Source organism: Pongo abelii, chromosome X, assembly GCF_028885655.2.
Source record: "Pongo abelii isolate AG06213 chromosome X, NHGRI_mPonAbe1-v2.0_pri, whole genome shotgun sequence".
NCBI lineage: Eukaryota > Metazoa > Chordata > Mammalia > Primates > Hominidae > Pongo > Pongo abelii.
The window spans coordinates 41,633,290-41,653,927 of record NC_072008.2 but is presented as its reverse complement, the minus strand read 5'-3'; positions in this window follow the sequence as shown (position 1 = coordinate 41,653,927).

Genomic DNA, 20,638 nt, shown 5'->3' with positions numbered 1-20,638 from the left:
GATAACGGGGAACTGAAGGTTGAACTCTGACCTCTGCTCTAAGTTTCTTTTTGAGGGGCCCAGAGGAGGTCATGTCCACAAGCAAGAGTGAACATTCCTTTCTGTTGATCTCAAAGTTTTAGACAAAGCTTCACCTCCTTAACTAATCATTAATCAGAAAATCTCTGAATCCTGGCTGGGCCTGGTGGCTCACGCCTATAATCCTAGCATTTTGGGAGGCCGAGGCGGGCGGATCACTTGAGGTCAGGAGTTCGAGACCAGCCTGGCCAACATGGTGAAACCCCCATCTCTACTAAAAATACAAAAATTAGCCAGGCATGATGGCGCGGACCTGTAATCCCAGTTGCTCGGGAGGTTGAGGCACGAGAATCACTTGAACCCGGGAGGCGGAGGTTGCAGTGAGCCGAGAACGTGCCACTGCACTCTAGCCTGGGAAATAGACGGAGACTCTGTATCAAAAAAAAAAAAAAAAAAAAAACAGAAAATCTCTGAATCTACCTACAACCTGTGCCCCCACCCCTACAATCCCGGGACTTTAGGATGTCCCGCCTTGATTTATGACTTTGCCTGTAACCTCTACCTCTTTGCCTTTAAAAACCCTTACCTGTAAGGCATCATGGAGTTCCAGTCTCAAGCGTTAGCTGGCCAATTCTCCTGGCTTGGTGTCCTGCAATAAATGTCTCACTTTTGCTGCTATCCCGATGTCAGCGTTTGGCTTTGCTGCTCCGGGTAAGTGGGCCCTAGTTTGGTTCACTAATGTGACCATGTAATCTGGTGCCAGTTTCCTCTTTAGACTGTAAATTGGATCTTCTCTCTCCAGTTCCCTGTCAAGCCTTTGGCCTAGACCCTCATCATTTCATTTCTGGATTCCTGCCCCAGCTTCTCAATCAGCCTTTTATTGCTAGTCATTGTTTCTGAGACATTTTTCCATAAATGCCAGGCTATTCCTTCTCAAACTCTACTTTCTTCATGTCGTCGCAATGGCCTTTGGCTCTATATCCCCTGCCGCAATGCTCCTAGGTTTTTATTTTTTATTTATCTTTTTATTTTTTTGAGATGGAGTCTAGCTCTGTCCCCCAGGCTGGAGTGCAATGGCACTGTCTCAGCTCACTGCAACCTCCACCTCCCGGGTTCAAGTGATTATCCTGCCTCAGCCTCCCAAGTAGCTGGGATTACAGGTGTGAGCCACTATGCCTGGCCTATTCTGGTCATTTTATATAAATGGAATCATACAATATACAATATGTGACCTTTGTATCCATAAACTTAACAGGTCTTCAAGTTTCACCAGTGTAATGGCATGTATCAATACTTCATTCCTTTTCATTGATGAATCATATTCTATTGTTTGGATATACCACATTTTGTTTATCCATTTGTCACTTGACGGTGTCAACCTAAAAGGAAAAAGCTGGGGCAAAATGAATATACGTAGAGAGTTTATTTGGGCCAAGCTTTAAAATTGCTATCTGAGAGCACAGATTCAGGTTGCCCTGAACATACATTCTGCCTAGCAGCAGTTACAAGTGGATTTTTTTTTTTTTTTTTTGAGACCAAGTTTTGCTCTGTTGCCCAGGCTGGAGTGCGGTGGCGCGATCTCGGCTCACTGCAACCTCCACCTCCCTCCCAGTTTCAAGAGATTCTCCTGACTCGGCCTCCTGAGTAGCTGGAATTACAGGCACACGCCACCATGCCCAGCTAAGTTTTGTTTGTTTGTTTGTTTTTAACTTTTGTATTTTTAGTAGAGACGGGGTTTTGCCATGTTTGGCCAGGTTAGGCTGGAACTCCTGGCCTCAAGTGATCCACCTGCCTAGGCCTCCCAAACTGCTGGGATTACATGCGGGAGCCACCGTGCCAGGCCTACAAGTGAATTTTTAAAGTAAAAATTTGTCTTTATATCACAAATCCCAGGTACATGAAGATAATAGGTGAGCCAGCTAGTCAGGAACAAAGTGACTTTAAACAATTGTCCCCAGGCATGCTGTGGGGGCTGGGGAGGTGATGACTGAAGTCCCTATTCATGTCTCTCTGGGCCTGCTCTGAGCTATTTTTCTTTTCTCAGCAGACAATTGGGTTGTTTCCAATTTGGGGCTATTATGAATAATGCTGCTGTGAACATTCGTGTAGGAGTTTTCTGCGTACATACGTCTCATTTCTCTTGGGTAGATACCTAGCGTGAAAGAAAAATGGAACTCCAACTCATTATGCCAAAGGGAAAGTTAAGCTTGGGAACTGAGTCATGCAAAAACTGCTTTCCTTTCATTCCCAAACAGATAGCTGTAATTTCACATGCTTACTTTATCTTATGTAAAATGTAGATTTACTGAGCAGGGGAGGAATGCATAGTTGACTCCCTCCCCTTCTCCTTTCTTTTCACATGTAAAACGTAGATTCACTGTCTCATAAGAACGTAACCAGGTGCCTCATTGCCTACCCATCTTGTTTTTTTTCTTCCCCTCCTGCTTGCTCTTTCCCCTTTATATATTTTTTTATTTATTTACTGTTATTATTATTTTTTGAGACAGAGTCTTCCTCTGTCGCCCAGGCTGGAGTGCAGTACTACAATCTTGGCTCACTGCAACTGCTGCCTCCCGGGTTCAAGCAACTCTCACACCTCAGTCTCCCGAGTAGCTAGAATTACAGGCGTGTACCACCATGACCATCTAATTTTTGTATTTTTAGTAGAGACGGGGTATCACCATGTTGGCCAGGCTGGTCTTGAACTCCTGACCTCAAGTGATCTGCCAGCCTAGGCCTCCCAAAGTGCTGGGATTACAAGTGTGAGCCACCCACCACGCCTGGCCCTTTCCCCTTTATTTTTCATTTATTTTTATTTTTATTTATCTATTTATTTATTGAGACAGGCTCTCATTCTGTTGCCCAGGCTGCAATGCAGTGGCATGATCTTGGCTCACTGCAACCTCTACCACCTGGGCTCAGGTGATCCTCCCACCTTAGCCTCCTGAGCAGCTGGGACCACAGGCACGCATCACCATGCCCAGCTAATTTTTTTTTTTTTTTTTTTCTGAGACAGAATCTCACTCTGTCACCCAGGCTAGAGTGCAGTGGCGCCATCTTGGCTCACTGCAACCTCCTCCCCCAGGTTCAAGCAATTCTCCTGCCTCAGCCTCCCGAGTAGCTGGGATTACAGGTTCCTGCACCCACGCCCAGCTAATTTTTGTATTTTTAGTAGAGACAGGGTTTCACCATCTTGGCCAGGCTGATCTTGAACCCCTGATCTCATGATCCACCCTCCTCGGCCTCCCAAAGTGCTGGGATTACAGGCTTGAGCCACCGTGCCCAGCCAATTTTTGTATTTTGGTAGAGAGGAGGTTTCGCCAAGTTGCCCTGGCTGGTCTTGGACTCCTGGGCTCAAGCAATCCTCCTGCCTTGGCCTCCCAAAGTGCTGGGATTACAGGCGTGAGCCACCACACCCGGCTGTTCTTTCCCCTTTAAATACTGAAGTTCCCAAACCCTCTTTGGAAAAAGCACAGGACACAGATTCTACTGTGACTTATGTTTTTTTTTCCCCTAGACATGTCCTCAACCTTGGTTAAATAAACCTCTAAATTCATTGAAACCTGCCTCAGTCGTTTGTTGTTGTTGTTTTTGAGACAGAGTCTCATTCTGTCGCAGGCTGTAGTGCAGTAACACCATCTTGGCTCACTACAGCCTCTGCCTCCCAGGCTCAAGGAATTCTCTTGCCTCAGCCTCACAAGTAGCTGGAATTACAGGTGTGCGCCACCACACCCGGCTAATTTTGTATTTTTAGTAGAGACGGGGTTTCACCGTGTTGCCCAGGCCGGTCTCAAACTCCTGGCCTCAAGTGATCCGCCCGCCTCAGCCTTCCAAAGTGCTGGGATTACAGGCGTGAGCTACCGAGGCCTGCCATCAGTCATTTTTTTATTTACACTAAAAGTGGAATTGCTGGGGCGTATGGTAACTCTATGTTTAACCTTTTGAGGAACCACCAAACTGTTTTTCAAAGCGGCTGCAACATTTAGCAATCCCTCTCACAATGCATGAGGGATCCAGTCTCTCCACGTCTTTGGCATGTGTATTTCTGCCTTTCTTCACAGGTGTGAACAAGATCAAGCATCCCTGTGCCGAGCTCAGAAGCCCTGTCTACCATCCTGAGAATTACCTGGGACTGCTCTGAGATATTGGGTGGCCCTGGACTAGGTCATCTTCCCCAGAGAGCCCTAGGGTGAGGAGGGTGGAAATGGCGTACTTATGGGTGTGAACATTGCTAAAGGAATTAATCACGGCAGTCCCAGTGCTAAAACTAAAGGTCCAAGAAACTGAGCGATTAGAGATATTTAGGAGGAAGTAGCTGGGGTGGGGGCAGGGCCTGAGAGCAAGCCAGGTCCTGACTCAGCCTCTGAGTGCCTACTTGACTGTGATTGCGTCATTTACCCTCCCCAGGGCAGCTCTGATATGTTAAAAAAAAAAACAAAAAACAACAAACAAAAAAAACTGCAGTGGTTCACGCCTGTAATCCCAGCACTTTGGGAGGCTGAGGCAGGTGGATCACCTGAGCTCGGGAGTTTGAGAGCAGCCTGGCCAACGTGGTGAAACCCCGTCTCTACTAAAAATACAAAAATTAGCCGAGCGTGGTGATGGGCACCTGTAATCCCAGCTACTTGGGAGGCTGAGGCAGGAGAATCACTTGAACCCAGGAGGTGGAGGTTGCAGTGAGCCGAGATCGTGCCACTGCACTCCAGCCTGGGCGACAGAGCAAGACTCCGCCTCAAAAAAAAAGACGATTGTGTCTACTCCCTCCTATTCCCATCCCCAGAAGGATGCTGTGAAGTTAAAATGAGCCTGCCAACAGCATCTGGTGCCAGTTGTGGGCAACTCATATATTCTCATGGTATTATCTCTGTCATGTCCTTGGTGGGAACGGGAGGGCATGGTTGATGGGACAGGCGAGGCCACAATCTTCTGGACTGATCCAGCAGTTTTGATTCTTAACGAAAGTAGCAGCCACGGCTTCCATCTCTGCTGCTCCCTCTCCACCCCCAGGCTGAAGGGACTAAAATAAACAGGAAGTTTCCATTTCACCCAGATCTCATAGAGCTGTGTGAGTTTTGCTGTCCGGTATCTTATCTCTCTGGAAGGAACCTTTCAGCCTGAGGTGTGGCTACCTTTGTACTTGGTGCAATGCTTCACCTGTTTTGTTTTGTTTTTTTGCCTAAATAACTTCCTGTCTAGAAGTGGTTATAGCTTCCCACCCCCACCCCACTTTTACAACACAGCAGGGACAGACAGGTGCTGAAATCAAAGGGTTAGAATTCATATCAAAGCCCAGCATCCAGGATCTTGTTGCAAATCGAGACTGAGCTGTGTGTGTGGGCAGAGGCCAACAGTTGTTACTCAGAAGCTCAGTTCCGGGGAAAAGAAGGAGGGTGTTTTTGTTTTTGTTTTTGTTTTACCAGAGTGAGTGAAATCTTAGTCCCTTGAGATTTCCATGTAAAAATCTCAAAGCTTGTTTATTTGCCCCGTCCCTAATGGGCACCCTTTGGGATAGGTCAGAGTAGAGACTGGTTTTCTTTGTCCCTGGGCTTGTCACCAAGTCCCAGCAAAGACTGAGCTAGGGCCACCATGTGTCCCTGGCCTGATGTTAGCCAAAAAGCAGAAGAGACAAGGGGTGACTGGTGTACATAGAGATTTTTGTTTGGGGTTTTTCTGCCGTGTTTTAAAGAACAGCAAATCCCCGAAATGGGTCCATGGGTCCATGTGAAACTATTCATTGAGAATAAACAGCTGTTCACCTCGGAGAGCCGTCACATCCTTCTCAGCCACCGCACGTCACCCTCTCCTACCTCCTGGAATTGGATTCTTAGGCTGAGAGATGAGCCAATGGTGTAGGCTCATTTGTGGCTTTGGAATTAAGGTTTTTTTTTTTTTTTTTTGAGACAGTGTTTCACTCTTGCCGCCCAGGCTGGAGTGCAATGGCATGATCTCAGCTCCCTCAACCTCCACCTCCCGGGTTCAAGCGATTCTCCTGCCTCAGCCTCCAGAGCAGCTGGGATTACAGGTGCGCTACCAAGCCCGGCTAATTTTTGTATTTTTAGTAGAGACGGGGTTTCACCATGTTCGGCAGGCTGGTCTCGAACTCCTGACCTCAGGTGATCCGCCTGCCTCGTCCTCCCAAAGTGCTGGGATTACAGGTGTGAGCCACTGCGCTCGGCTGGCTTTTTTTTTTTTTTTTTTGAAACGGAGTCTCGCTCTGTCGTCCAGGCTGGAGTGCAGTGGCCAGATCTCTGCTCACCGCGAGCTCAGCCTCCCGGGTTCACGCCATTCTCCTGCCTCAGCCTCCCGAGTAGCTGGGACTACAGGCGCCCGCCACCACACCCGGCTAATTTTTTGTATTTTTAGTAGAGACAGGGTTTCATCGTGTTAGCCAGGATGATCTCGATCTCCTGACCTCGTGATCCGCCCTCCTCGGCCTCCCAAAGTGTTGGGATTACAGGTGTGAGCCACGGCGCCTGGCTTTTTTTTTTTTTTTTTTAAATAGAAAAACTAAACGCTTCTTCATGGGCTGCTGCCCAAGTCTTTGCTAAATTTTGTTAAGCCCTTATGTTTATCGTGTCATCTCATCCAGACCTCAGTCATAAACACGCCCATCTGAACTTCTGATCCTCTCTTTTCCAGAAATGGGATGAGTCACCCAGTTCGTCAGCCTTCCTCTTTCAGAAGCCAGTGAGAGTGTGGCTAGAGGGGACTCTGCCCCAAGGGAACACCAGGCAGTGGCCTCTGACCCAGGCCTGCCCTGTAGTACTCAGCTTTCCAGAACAAAGAGTTCCAGTCCCAGTGGGGGACGGGGGCCTTTGTTCATGACTGGGAGAATCAAGAGAACTGCCTAAGAGGGCCCAGAAATTTCCCAGAGCTCTGAGCAAAGTAAGGAAGGGCATCCTTGCTCCAGATGAACCCACCAGGTCGCCCCTAAAGAAAAAAGGCCACGAGGCCGGGCGCGGTGGTTCAAGCCTGTAATTCCAGCTCTTTGGGAGGCAGAGGAGGGCGAATCACGAGGTCAGGAGTTTGAGACCAGCCTGGCCAACATGGTGAAACCCCATCTCTACTAAAAATACAAAAAATTAGCTGGGCGTAGTGTTGGGTGCCTGTAATCCCAGCTACTCGGGAGGCTGAGGCAGGAGAATTGCTTGAACTTAGGAGGCGGAGGTTGCAGTGAGCCGAGACCTCGCCACTACACTCCAGCCCGGGCAACAGAGTGAGACTCGGTCTCAAAAAAAAAAAAAAAAAAAAGGCCGGGCATGGTGGCTCACGCCTGTAATCCCAGCACTTTGGGAGGCCAGAGCGGGCAGATCATCTGAGGTCGGGAGTTTGAGACCAGCCTGACCAACATGGAGAAACCCTGTCTCTACTAAAAATACAAAAGTAGGCAGGCGTGGTGGCACATGCCTGTAATCCCAGCTACTCGGGAGGCTGAGGCAGGAGAATCACTTGAACCCGGGAGGCGGAGGTTGCAGTGAGCCGAGATCATGCCATTGCACTCCAGCCTGGGCAACAAGAGTGAAACTCCATCTCAAAAAAAAAAAAAGAGAGAGAGAGAAAAGAGGCCACAAGGGATTCGGGCCTCGCCCCCAGGGCCATGTCCTGGGGATACAGTCAGTTTGAGAAAGGGCTTGGAACTAGAGGGAGAAGGCCTCTGGAAAGCCCAATGTGCACCTTGTCTTTGCTCTGGGCTTGCCTCAGGTCAGCCCTCAAACCTCACCCAGGCCCAGGCAGGGACTGGGGGCGAGTGCACTCACACTGAGCCGCCCCTGAAGCTTCAGCATGAGGCCCACACAGGCCTCATTCCCGTGCAGCATCTGCCTGTTTCTCCCAGGAGCCCTGCCCACCCAGTTGGGCTGGTTGGTGGCCGCTCCCTCCCCAAGGGCAGTTTCTCACAGACACTAGCATCCCTCACCTGACACTGCCAACCCTCAGACTCCAGGGCATTGTCCGGAATGGTGATGGTTGGGAGATAGCTCTGGAAAATAACTGGAGTTTAAAAATAACTAGCCAGGGCCAGGCACAGTGGCTAATGCCTGTAATCCCAGCACTTTGGGGGGCCAAGATGGGTGGATCACCTAATGTCAGGAGTTCGAGACCAGCCTGGCCAACATGGTGAAACCCCATCTCTACTAAAAATACAAAAAAACTGGCCGGGCAAGGTGGCTCATGCCTGTAATCCCAGCACTTTGGAAGGCCAAGCCGGGCAGATCACGAGGTCAGGAGATCGAGACCATCCTGGCTAACACGGTGAAACCCCGTCTTTACTAAAAATACAAAAAATTAGCCGGGCATGGTGGCGGGCACCTGTAGTCCCAGCTACTCAGGAGGCTGAGGCAGAAGAATGGCGTGAACCCGTGAGGCGGAGCTTGCAGTGAGCCGAGATTGCGTCACTGCACTCCAGCCTGGACGACAGAGCAAGACTCCGTCTCAAGAAAAAAAAAAAATTAGCCAGGTACAGTGGTGCGCGCCTGTAGTCCCAGCTATGAGGAGGCTGAGGCAAGAGAATCGCTTGAACCTGGGAGGCAGAGGTTGTAGTGAGCCGAGATCGCGCCACTGCACTCCAGCCTGGGCAACAGAGTGATACTGTCTCAAAATAAATAAATAAATAAAATAAAAAAATAACTAGCTAGTGTCACCCAACCCACCTCCCCAGCTCCCTGCCCAGCTGTGTAGCAAGGGGACAGAGCCTCATTTTCCAGAAAGTGAATTCATAGGCTAATGATGCCAACTCAAGTCAGAGGGTTCTGAGAAAGCTGCTGAGAGCCTCTCAGCCATTTCTCTGCCATGAGGGCAGCACCGTCCCAACCCAGAGGGGGCACTGGGACCATGGCAGGTCTTGGCCTCTCAGGCTGATGTTCCTCAGAGATGATATGGGCAGATAATGGCTCTGCTGTCTAGAGATTGTCATGATGATCAAAGGAGATCATGTGAAGGAACTCTCAGGAGTTCAGGAATGTTCTGTAGCTTGATCTTGGTGTGGGTTACCTGGGTGTGTATGTGTGGTAAAATTCATTACGGTCATCACTTAAAATTTATGCACCTTGTTATATGTAAATAATATCTCAATAAAGTCCATTTGGCATGAAAATGAGCAAAACATGAGACAACACATATGCAAAGGCACTTTGTACCTGTAAACCATTTGCTATCACGGATTTTTAAAAACTTAGTGAACTATGGCCGGACATAGTGGCCCACGCCTGTAATCCCAGCACTTTGGGAGGCCGAGGCACGAGGTCAGGAGTTTGAGACCAGTCTGGCCAACATGGTGAAACACCGTCTCTACTAAAAGTACAAAAAATTAGCCGGGTGCAGTGGTGCGTGCCTGTAGCCCCAGCTACTCAGGAGGCTGAGGCAGGAGAGTCGCTTGAACCCAGGAGGCAGAGGTTGCAGTGAGCTGAGATTGTGCCATTGCACTCCAGCCTGGGCAACAGAGCAAGACTCCGTCTTGAGAAAAAAATAAACAAACAAACAAAGAAACAAAACTTAGTGAACGATAACCACTATCCTGAGCTGTGGTATCTGGATTCATTTGGCCTGTTTTGGAATATGAATGGAATCATACAGTATGGACTCCTATATTTGTTGGCCTTCTTGCGCAACATTACATGCATGAGGTTCTTCCATGTCGTCTCAAGAGCTTACTGATTCTTGGTGCTGTAGAGTATTCCACTGGGTGAATACACCATTTATTTCTCCATTCCCTATAGGTGGTAGGCATTTCGGTAGTTTTCTGTTGGGGCTATTACAAAGAGCACCGCTATGGACATTTTTGCCTTTGGGTAAACATATATTTGCATTTCCCTTGGCTGTCTACCTAGGAGTGGGGTTGCTGGGTCAGGGAATGTGTATGTTCAGTTTTGATAGATATGTTGTTGGTTTCTAAAGGATAATCCCACAGAGTTCTCATTACCAAAATAAATATACAAAGCTCGAAATGAGCTCATGTGGCAATTTCATGTAGAAAATGGTCACATTCAGCCAGGTGCAGTGGCTCACGCAGGTAATCCTAGCACTTTGGGAGGCCAGGGTGCTCGGATCACTTGAGGTCAGGTGTTGGAGACCAGCCTGGCCAACATGGTGAAATCCCGCCTCTATTAAAAATACAAAAATTAGCCAGGTGCGGTCGTACACACCTGTAATCTCAGCTACTCGGGAGGCTGAGGCAGGAGAATCTCTTGAACCTGGGAGGCAGAGGTTGCAGTGAGCCAAGATCCACCACTACACTCCAGCCTGGGCAAAAAGAGTGAGACTCCGTCTCAAAAATGAAAAACAAAAACAAAAACAGGAAATGGTCACATTCCACCCAGCACCATTCTGGAGCTCAGCATTTTTGCCAGCAGCATGATTTCCTTGTCTAGCCTACATCTCTACTGCTGCAGTTGAAGGATACCCAGTACACCCTGTTCAACAAGAATGAAAACCTTTTCCATCTGCCCCAGTTTTTTTTTTTTTTTTAGACAATGCTTTATTAAATCGTCTCCTTATATCAAATGGTGTACTTAGAAACTACGGCCGTGTGGCTGGTCACTATCACGGCCCTGGTCAGCCTGGTGCAGCATGACATCTGAGCAGCAGGGTTCCTACACTCCGCTCCATGAGCACCTCATGCTGTCACAAGATCAGGCAACGTGGGTGTCCCAACCCTGTAGACCTGTCCCACAGGGCAGGAGGCCTGGAGCTAGGGGTTGAGCCCATGGAAGGGGGCCCAGCACTCAAACCCCCAGAGGACGGCAAGGCTCCTTCTGGTGTGGGTCTTGCAGCTGCACACATCACTGGGGGGCTCCCCAGGACCCAGACTGCAGCCCACGCAGACACACAGACAATGCTCACAGTTTCCATTCTGACTCATGCGTCAAATGGTTCAGAAATATTACTCTGCACTGTTACAGGAACACAGATTTGACTTTTTTTTTTTTTTTTTTTTTTTGAGACAAAGTCTCACTCTGTTGCCCAAGCTGGAGTGCAGTGGCACAATCTTGGCTCACTGCAACCTCCACCTCCCAGGTTCAAGTGATTCGCTTGCCTCAGCCTCCCGAGTAGCTGGGATTATGGGCGCACACCACCATGCCTGGCTAATTTTTCTATTTTTAGTAGAGACGGGGTTTCACTATGTTGGCCAGGCTGGTCTTGAACTTCTGACCTCGTGATCCACCTGCCTCGGCCTCCCAAAGTGCTGGGATTACAGGCGTGAGCCACTGCACCTGACATTTTAATAAAATACAATGTCTACCAAAGGTGCTTAACATGACCCAGGACGGGGCTCTCAAGCGGAGTCAGCCCCAGGACCCCTAAAGGACGCATGAAGACAGAACCTGCTCCCTGACCACATTCCGGGACCCACAGTGAGGGCCACTGATGGGTGCCTTTCGTTTAAAAAAGGCTGGGCGCGGTGGCTCATGCCTGTAATCCCAGCACTTTGGGAGGCTGAGGCGGGTGGACCACGAGGTCAGGAGTGCGAGACCAGCCTGGCCAACATGGTGAAACCCCATCTCTACTAAAAATACAAAAATTAGCTGGGCATGGTGGCAGGTGCCTGTAGTCCCAGCTACTTGGGAGGCTGAGGCAGGAGAATCACTTAAACCCGGGAGGCAGAGGTTGCAGTAAGCCAAGATTGCGCCACTGCACTCTAGCCTGGGCAACAGAGTGAGACTCCATCTCAGAAAAAAAAAAGTCTGGATTGTGACATTCCAAAACGACTTTGGAAGCCACATGCCAATTTCCTGAATCCCTATGCTAGAAGTGAGTGTTTTGGTGGAGTGAGGAGAAAACACCGAATTCCCATGTCAGGAATTCTAGTTTCATTTTCAATAGGTCTAGACATCCCAGCTCCTGAAAAAGACCAAGGGTTCAGTCACTGGCCAGGTGTAAGACAGAGACAGTTGTAAGAATCTTATCACACAAAGCTCTTATTTCTGGATCCACCATTGGTTACACCTGCACCCAGACACCACTTTTAGGTGCAATGAAAAAGGGTCAGGACATAAAGAAAAACACACACATAACGACCAGGGAGGAAGCCTGCATCAGAACCTGCCCCACGTGCCAAACCCCCGCAGCACCCAGAGGGCGAGCCGGGCAGAAGGGACAGTGGAACAGGCTGCCCATGGCAGTGGCTGTTCATGTTGACAGCACCTGGCCAAGGTAGTGAGGATGAGGACAAGAGCTGGGGCAGGTGAGTGGTCCTGGGATGCTGCTCACAGGGGAGGCATCGGCATCTGTGTACATATTTGGCAACCGCAAAGCTTGTTCTCAAAAATAAGTATACTTTGGCCGGGCACAGTGGCTCACACCTGTAATCCCAGCACTTTGAGAGGCCGAGGCAGGTGGATCACTTGAGGTCAGGAGTTTGAGACCAGCTTGAACAACATGGCAAAACCCTGTCTCTACTAAAAATACAAAAATTAGCCAGGTGTGGTGGTGTGTGTCTATAATCCTAGCTACTTGGGAGGCTGAGGCAGGAGAATCGCTTCAACCCAAAAGGCGGAGGTTGCAGTGAGCCGAGATCATGCCACTTCACTCCAGCCTGGGCGACAGAGTGAGACTCCATCTCAAAAAAAAAAAAAAGTGGCCCGGCGTGGTGGCTCACGCCTGTAATCCCAGCGTTTTGGGAGGCCGAGGTAGGTGGATCACTTGAGCTCAGGAGTTCGAGACCAGTCTGGGCCACATGGTGAAACCCCATCTCTACTAAAACTTAAAAATTAAAAAAAAAAAAAAAGCCTTTAGAGGCCAACTGTCCCTTTACAAAGGTTTGCAATTGAGAAATATCACCTTGTTCCTATTTTGTCAAGTTTCTTCTTTAATGGCTGAACAAAAAGAAGCTTCAAGTAATGGAGAAGGCATCATTTGAGTGCGGCTGCTCTGCTAACGTGGTCATCTGGGTGCTCTATTCCTATGTCTTCCAAATCCTATATTTGGAGGCCCCCCGGAAAGGACACTTTTGCCAGGAACCAACCTGACCTTAAAAGGGTGACTGTGGGCCAGGCGCAGTGGCTCATGTTTGTAATCCCAGCACTTTGGGAGGCCAAGATGGGCGGATCACCTGAGGTCAGGAGTTCGAGACCAGCCTGGCCAACATGGTGAAACCCCGTCTCTACTAAAAATACAAAAATTAGCCAGGTGCGGTAGCACACGCCTGTAATCCCTTCTACTTGGGAGGCTGAGGCAGGAGAATCGCTTGATCCTGGGAGGCGGAGGTTGCAGTGAGCCAAGATCACGCCAGTGCACCCCAGTCTGGGAGACAGAGCAAGACTCCGTCCCAAAAAAAAAAAAAAAAAAAAAGGGTGAGTGTGACACAGCCGGCTGGGCAGGAGGGTGGAGGTGACGCCACAGGACGCTGCCTGCCCAACCCCAGGCCAGACTGACTGTGCTGCAGAGTGCCGAGAGGCCGTTGGCCCAGGGAGGCCGGCCAGCTCCACCCAGAGGGCACAGGGCAAGCCCTAAGCACTGGGGGTGTCGCCCTTGAAGACCCTGAGAATGCTCTGTGCCACGTATCCTTGCTTCTCAGTAACCAGCCTGCTTGTTAAAGGAGCCGAACCTGCAACATGGTAAGGGGCAAGAGTGGTGCACGGCTGTGGGTGCGCTGGACTTAAACTTCACTGGAGAAGCTGCAAAGAACCCCAAATGCGCTTCAGGCTGGGGTCCTGCTGTGCTAGGTCGATTGCAGAGCACCTTCCCCGCCAATCCCCTGAGCCAGGCCCACATCTGCCCCAGTTCTATGGGTTGGGCACTTCACCCCAGGACCCCAGCATCTTGAGCCGTTATCACAGCTCCCAGGACTCATGTCCATCAGCAGCCTCTGAAGCCAAGGATCACGAGCCATACCCCTAGAACTGGGGCAGGGCATGGGGCGTTTGTCACCTCAAGGGGTGTCTTAGTCAGCTCAGGCTGCCATAACCAAATGCCACAGACTGGGTGGTTTAAGCATCAGGCATTTATTTCTCACAGTTCTGGAAGCTGGAAGTCTGAGATCAAGGTACCAGCACGATCAGGCTCTGGGGAGGGCTCTCTTTATGACTTGCAGATGGCCACCTTCTCGCTGTGTTCTCACATGGCCTTTCCTCAGTGTGTGCACATAGAGAGAGCAAGCTCTCTGGTGTCTCTTCTTGTAAGGACACTGACCTCATCATGAGGGCCCCACCCTCATGACCTCATCCAAACCTAATCACCTCCCAAAGTCCCTTTCTCCAAATACAATCCCATTGAGGGTAAGGGCTTCAACATATGAGTTTTGGGGGTACAACTCAGTTCACAGGAAAGGGCAAGAAAACTCTATTTGTGTGCACAGCCAGGCACAGTGGCTCATGCCTGTAATCCCAGGACTTTGGGAAGCAGAGGTGGGAGGATTGCTTGAGGCCAGGAGTGTAAGACCAGCCTGGGCAACATAGCAAGACCCTGCCTCTCCAAAAAGTTTAAAAATTAGCTGGACATGGTGGTGTGCACATGTAGTCCCAACTACTCGGGAGGCGGAGGCAGGAGGATTGCTTGAGCCCAGGAGTTCCAAGCTGCAGTGAGCTATGATATTATCACTATATTCCAGCCTGGGCAACAGAGTGAGACCTCGTCTCCAAAAATAAATAAATAAATACATTTAAAATAATTAAAAAACACAAATATTTGTGTGCTGGGTCAGAGTTCTGGAGAAGATAAAAAGGATGCTAGAGGGGCCTGAACTTGGCCTGGGCAGGACACAGGGCAGTGAGAGAGACTTCCAGTGGGAGGAAGGGCTGTAATCTCCTTGCTTCCATCACTGGCTGGCTGGTTGGTTCACCATTGTATCCCCATAGTATCTGTAAGCAAAGGGTCTGGCATGCAGTGTGTGCTTCATATATACTGTTTTTTGTTTGTTTGTTTGTTTTGAGACGGAGTCTTGCTCTGTCACTCAGGCTGGAGTGCAGTGCCACCATCTCGGCTCACTGCAACCTCTGCCTCCTGGGTTCAAGTGATTCTCCTGCCTTAGCTTCCCAAGTTACTGGGATTACAGGCACCTACCACCACGCCCAGCTAATTTTTGTATTTTTAGTAGAGACAAGGTTTTACCATGTTGGCCAGGCTGATCTCAAACTTCCGACTGATCTCAGGTGATCCACCCATCTTGGCCTCCCAAAGTGCTGGGATTATAGGCATGAGCCACTGCACCCGGCCGAAGTCAAGTTTTAAAATTACATTTTAAAAGTGCTGTAAGTGAAAAAAACTGTCAACCATAATTCTATATCTAGTGAAAATATCTTTCAGAAATGTAGGCAAAATAAAGACATTCTCAGACAAAGGAAAGCTGAGAGAGTATGCCACCAGCAGACCTGCTCTAAAACAAAAGCTAAAGGAGGTTCTTCAAAAGGGAAATGAGACCAGAAAGAAATGTGGAACTTTAGGGATAAAGGAAAAGCAATAGGAATGGTAAATATCTGAGTAAGTAGGATAGGCTACTTTTCTCTTCTTCTTTTTTTTTTTTTTTTTTTTTGAGACGGAGTCTCACTCTTTTTGCCCAGGCTGGAGTGCAGTGGCACGATCTCGGCTCACTGCAACCTCTGCCTCCCGGGTTCAAGCGATTCTCCTGCCTCAACCTGTGGAGTAGGGTAGCTGGGATTACAGGCGCCTGCCACCATGCCCAGCTAATTTTTGTTATTTTTAGTGGAGATGGGGTTTCGCCATTTTGGCCAGGCTGGTCTCGAACTCCTGACCTCAGGTGATCGGCCCGCCTCGGCCTCCCAAAGTGGTAGGATTACAGGCATGAGCCACCTCGCCCAGCGATTTTCCTAGCATAAGCATTTAATGCTAGAAATTTCCCTTTAAGCATTGCATTTTAGCTGCATGCCACGGATTTTGGTATGATGTATTTGCATTACCATTCAGTTCAAAATAATTTCTAATTTCTCTTCAGGCTTTTTCTTTGACCTATAAGCTATTTAAGCATGTGCTATTTAATTTCTAAGTATTTGGGAATTTTTAAGGTATCTATTATCTAGTTTAATTCTATTGTGGACAAAGCACACATTCTATATTATTTCAATTCTCCTAAGTTTGTTAAGGTTTGTTTTATGATACAAGATATGGTCTACTTTGGTAAACATTTCATGTGCACCTCAAAACAACGTATATTCTGCTGTTGTTGGATGGAATGTTCTACACTCATTGATTAGATCCAGTTGGTTGATGGTGTTGCTCAATTCTTTTTTTTTTTTTTTTTCTTTGAGACGGAGTCTCTCTCTGTCACCCAGGCTGGAGTGCAGTGGTGCAATCTTGGCTCACTGCACCCACTGGCTTTCAGTTTCAAGCGATTCTCCTGCCTCAGCCTCTGGAGTAGAGTAGCTGGGATTACAGGCACCCACCACCACACCCAGTTAATTTTTGTATTTTTAGTTGAGACGGGGTTTCACCATGTTGACCAGGCTGGTCTCAAACTCCTGACCTCATGATCTGCCTGCCTCGGCCTCCTAAAGTGCTGGGATTACAGGCGTGAGCCACTGCACCTGGCCCCAGCTCAATTCTTTTATATCCTTGCTGATTTCCCCCCTACTTGTTCTATCAATTAATGAGAAAGGAATGTTTAAGTCTCTAACTATAATTGTAGGTTCGTCCATTTCTCTTTTCAATTATCTCAGTTTTTGCTCCCCATATTTTGAATTTGGACACTTGTACACATTTAGGATTGTTCTGTCTCCTTGGTGAATTAGCCCTTTTATCATTTTGTAATGTCCCTTTCTATCCCTGGTATTTTCTTGCTCTGAAGTCTACTTTTATTTTATTTTTATTTTTATTTATTTATTTATTTATTTATTTATTTATTTGAGACATAGTCTCGCTCTGTCACCCAGGTTGGAGTGCAGTGGCTCAATCTCAGCTCACTACAACCTCTGCCTCCTGGGTTTAAGCAATTCTCCTGCCTCAGCCTCCCAAGTTGCTGGGACTACAGGTGCGCGCCACCACGCCTGGCTAATTTTTGTATTTTTATGAGATACAGGCCGGGCGCTGTGGCTCACACCTGTAATCTCAACACTTTGGGAGGCCGAGACAGGCGGATCACTTGAGGTCAGGAGTTCTAGACCAGCCTGGCCAACATGGTGAAACCCTGTCTCTCCTAAAAATACAAAATTAACCAGGCGTAGTGGCAGGCGCCTATAATCCCAGCTACTCAGGAGACTGAGGCAGGAGAATCGCTTGAACCCAGGAGGCAAAGGTTGCAGTGAGCCGAGATTGTGCCACTGCACTCCAGCCTGGGCAACAAGAGTGAAACTCTGTCTCAAAAAAAAAAAAAAAAAAAGAAAGAAAGAAAACAGAAAGCCAGTAAAGAAAATCAATGAAACCGAAAGCTAGTTTTTTGAAAAAAATAAAATCAGTAAAATTGATAAACCTCTAACCAGACTGACAAAGAAACAAAGAAAGACACAAATTACCAATGTCAGGAATAAAAGAGTGGGTATCACAATAGATACCACAGATATTAAAAAAGTAAGGGCATACTATAAATAACTATTTACATAAATTTGACAACTTAGATTAAATGAACCAATTTCTTGAAAGCCACAACTACCCAAGAGAAAATACATACTGGAATAGTCCCATGTCTAAATAAAGAAATTGAATTTGTAGTTAAAAACCTTCCAGTTGGTTGGGCATGGTGGCTCACGACTGTAATCCCAGCACTTAGGGAGGCTAAGGCAGGAGGATTGCTTGAGCCCAGGAGTTCAAGACCAGCCTGGGCAACATGGTGAAACCCCACCTACAAAAAATACAAAAATTAGCTGACTGTGGTGGTGCACATCTGTAGTCCTGGCTACCTAGGAGGCTGAGGTGGGAGGATCACTTCAGCCGGGAGGTCAAGGCTGCAGTGAACCATGATCACACCACTGCACTCCAGCCTGGGTGACAGAGCAAGACTCCATCTCAAAAGAAAAAAGAAAAAAAAAAAGAAGAGTTCTTAGATTTAAGTCCAAAAGTTGATCTGTACAAGATAAAATCAGTAAACTGGGCATCACCAAACTTAAAAATATTTTGGTCCCCAAAAGACACTGTTAGGGCCAGACACCGTGGCATATGCCTGTAATCCCAGCACTTTGGGAGGCTGAGGCAGGAGGATCACTTGAGCCCAGGAGGTCGAGACCAGCCTGGGAAACATAGTGAGGCCTGTCTCTACAAAAAACTTTAAAATTAGCCAGGTGTGGTGCCACGTGCATGTAGTCCTAGCTACTCAAGAGCTGAGGTATGAGGATCTCTGGAGCCAGGGAGATTGAGGCTACAGTAAGCTAAGATTACACCACTGCACTCCAGCCTGGGCAACAGAGCGAGACCCTGTCTCAAAAAACAACAACAACAAAAAAGACACTGTTAGGAGAATGGAAAGAAAAGCTCCAGAAAGGAAATATTTGCAAATCACATATCTGGCAAGGGACCTATATCCAGAATATATGAAGAACTCTCAATACTCAACAATAAGAAAACAAGCCAATTTTTTAAATGGGCAAAAGATTTGAATGGATATTCCACCAAAATAATATAGATGGCAAATAAGCACATTAATAGATGCTCAACATTGTTGGCTGTTAGGGAAATGCAAAACAAAATCACAATAAGATATTAAGTTAAATATTAGAATGGCTGGAATAAAAAACACCCTGACAACACCAGCTGGTAAGATGGAAGAGCCCCTGGAACTCTCATACACTGCTGGTGGGAGTTCAAAATGGTACAGCCACTCTGGAAAACAGTTTGGGGCCAGGCACAGTGGCTCACGCCTGTAATCCCAGCACTTCGGGAGGCCAAGGCGGGCGGATCACCTGAGGTCGGGAGTTTGAGACCAGCCTGGCCAATATGGTGAAACCCTGTCTCTACTAAAAATACAAAAATTAGCCGGTCGTGGTGGCACACTCCTGTAATCCCAGCTACTCGGGAGGCTGAGAGAGGAGAATCGCTTGAATCTGAGAGGTGGAGGTTGCAGTGACCCGAGATCGTGCCACTGCACTCCAGCCTGGGTGACAGAGCAAAACTCTGTCTCAATACATAAATAAATAAATAGATACAAACCAGTTTGTCAGTTTCTTATAAAGTTAAATATCCACTTACCATGTGATCCAATAAAAACTATTTTCATAGAAAAACTTGTACATGAATGCTTATGGCATCATTATTCATAATCACCAAAAACTAGAAGTCATCAAAATGTCCTTCGACATGTCAATGATTAAACTAATTGTGATACGTCAATTCAATGAAATACTGTATTTACTCCAAGATAAAAGGAAAGGTGTACTAATGCTCACAACGACATGGTTGAATCTCTAAGGCATGCAGAGTGAAAGAAGCCAGTCCAAAAGGTTACATGTGATATGATTCCATTTATATGATACTCTGGAAAAGGCAAAACCACAGTGATGGAGAACAGATCATTGGTTGTCAGGGGAGGGTGTGATAGAAACAGCAAGAGGGAGATTTTAGAGATGATGGAGATGCTCTGTGTCCTGACTGTGGTGGTGATTACACAGTCTGTGTATGTGTTAAAATCAGAACTGTACAGCCTCAAAAATTCAGTTTTACTCTACGTAAACTTTAAAAAATACAAGTTAAAAAAAAAGCTTGCCAGGTGTGCTTCTGTTTTCTCTCAGGCCCCTGACTGATCCAGCCACCATAAAGAGATTTAAAGGAGAAAATAGGCAGAAGAAAGGGAAAGGAAAGCATGTCTTTGACAGAAATTGCATGTGCAGGCCGGGCATGGTGGCTCATGCCTGTAATCCCAGCACTTTGGGAGGCCCAGGTGGGCGGATCACCTGAGATCAGGAGTTCAAGACCAGCCTGGCCAACATGGTGAAACCCCATCTCTACTAAAACTACAAAAATTAGCCGGGTGTGGTAGCTCATGCCTGTAATCCCAGCTATTCAGGAGGCTGAGGCACAAGAATCAGTTGAACCTGGGAGGTGGAGGTTGCAGTGAGCTGAGATCCCACCACTGCACTCCAGCCTGGGTGACAGAGTGAGACTCTGCCTCCAAAAAAAAAAAAAAAAAGAAAGAAAAGAAAGAAACTGCATGTGCAAAAGCCAGGAAGCGAGAAAAACATCAGAAGAATAAACGTGGCTTAGTGCGGCTACAGTGAGAGTGTAAAGGAGGGAGTAGTTTAAAAAAAAAGTAGGGGCTGGGCACAGTGGCTCACACCTGTAATCCGATTTCAGGAATAAAGGCCAAGGTGAGATCATTGCTTGAGCCCAGGAGTTTGAGACCAGCCTGGGCAATATGGCAAGACTCTGCCTCTAATAAATAAATATATAAATTGGCCAGGTGCTGTGGCTCACGCCTTTAATCCCAGCACTTTGGGAAGCCAAGGCAGGCGGATCACCTGAGGTCAGGAGTTCAAGACCAGCCTGGTCAACATGGTGAAACCTCATCTCTACTGAAAATACAAAAATTAGCTGGGCGTAGTGGCGCACACCTGTAGTCCCAGCTACTCGGGAGGCTGAGGCAGGAGAATTGCTTGAACCCAGGAGGTGGAGGTTGCAGTGAGCTGAGATCGTGCCACTGCACTCCAGCCTGGGTGACAGAGCTAGACTCTGTCTCAAATAAATAAATAAATAAATAAATAAATAAATAAACAAATGAAAGGCAAGCAAAAAAGTAGGAAAGCTAAAGCAG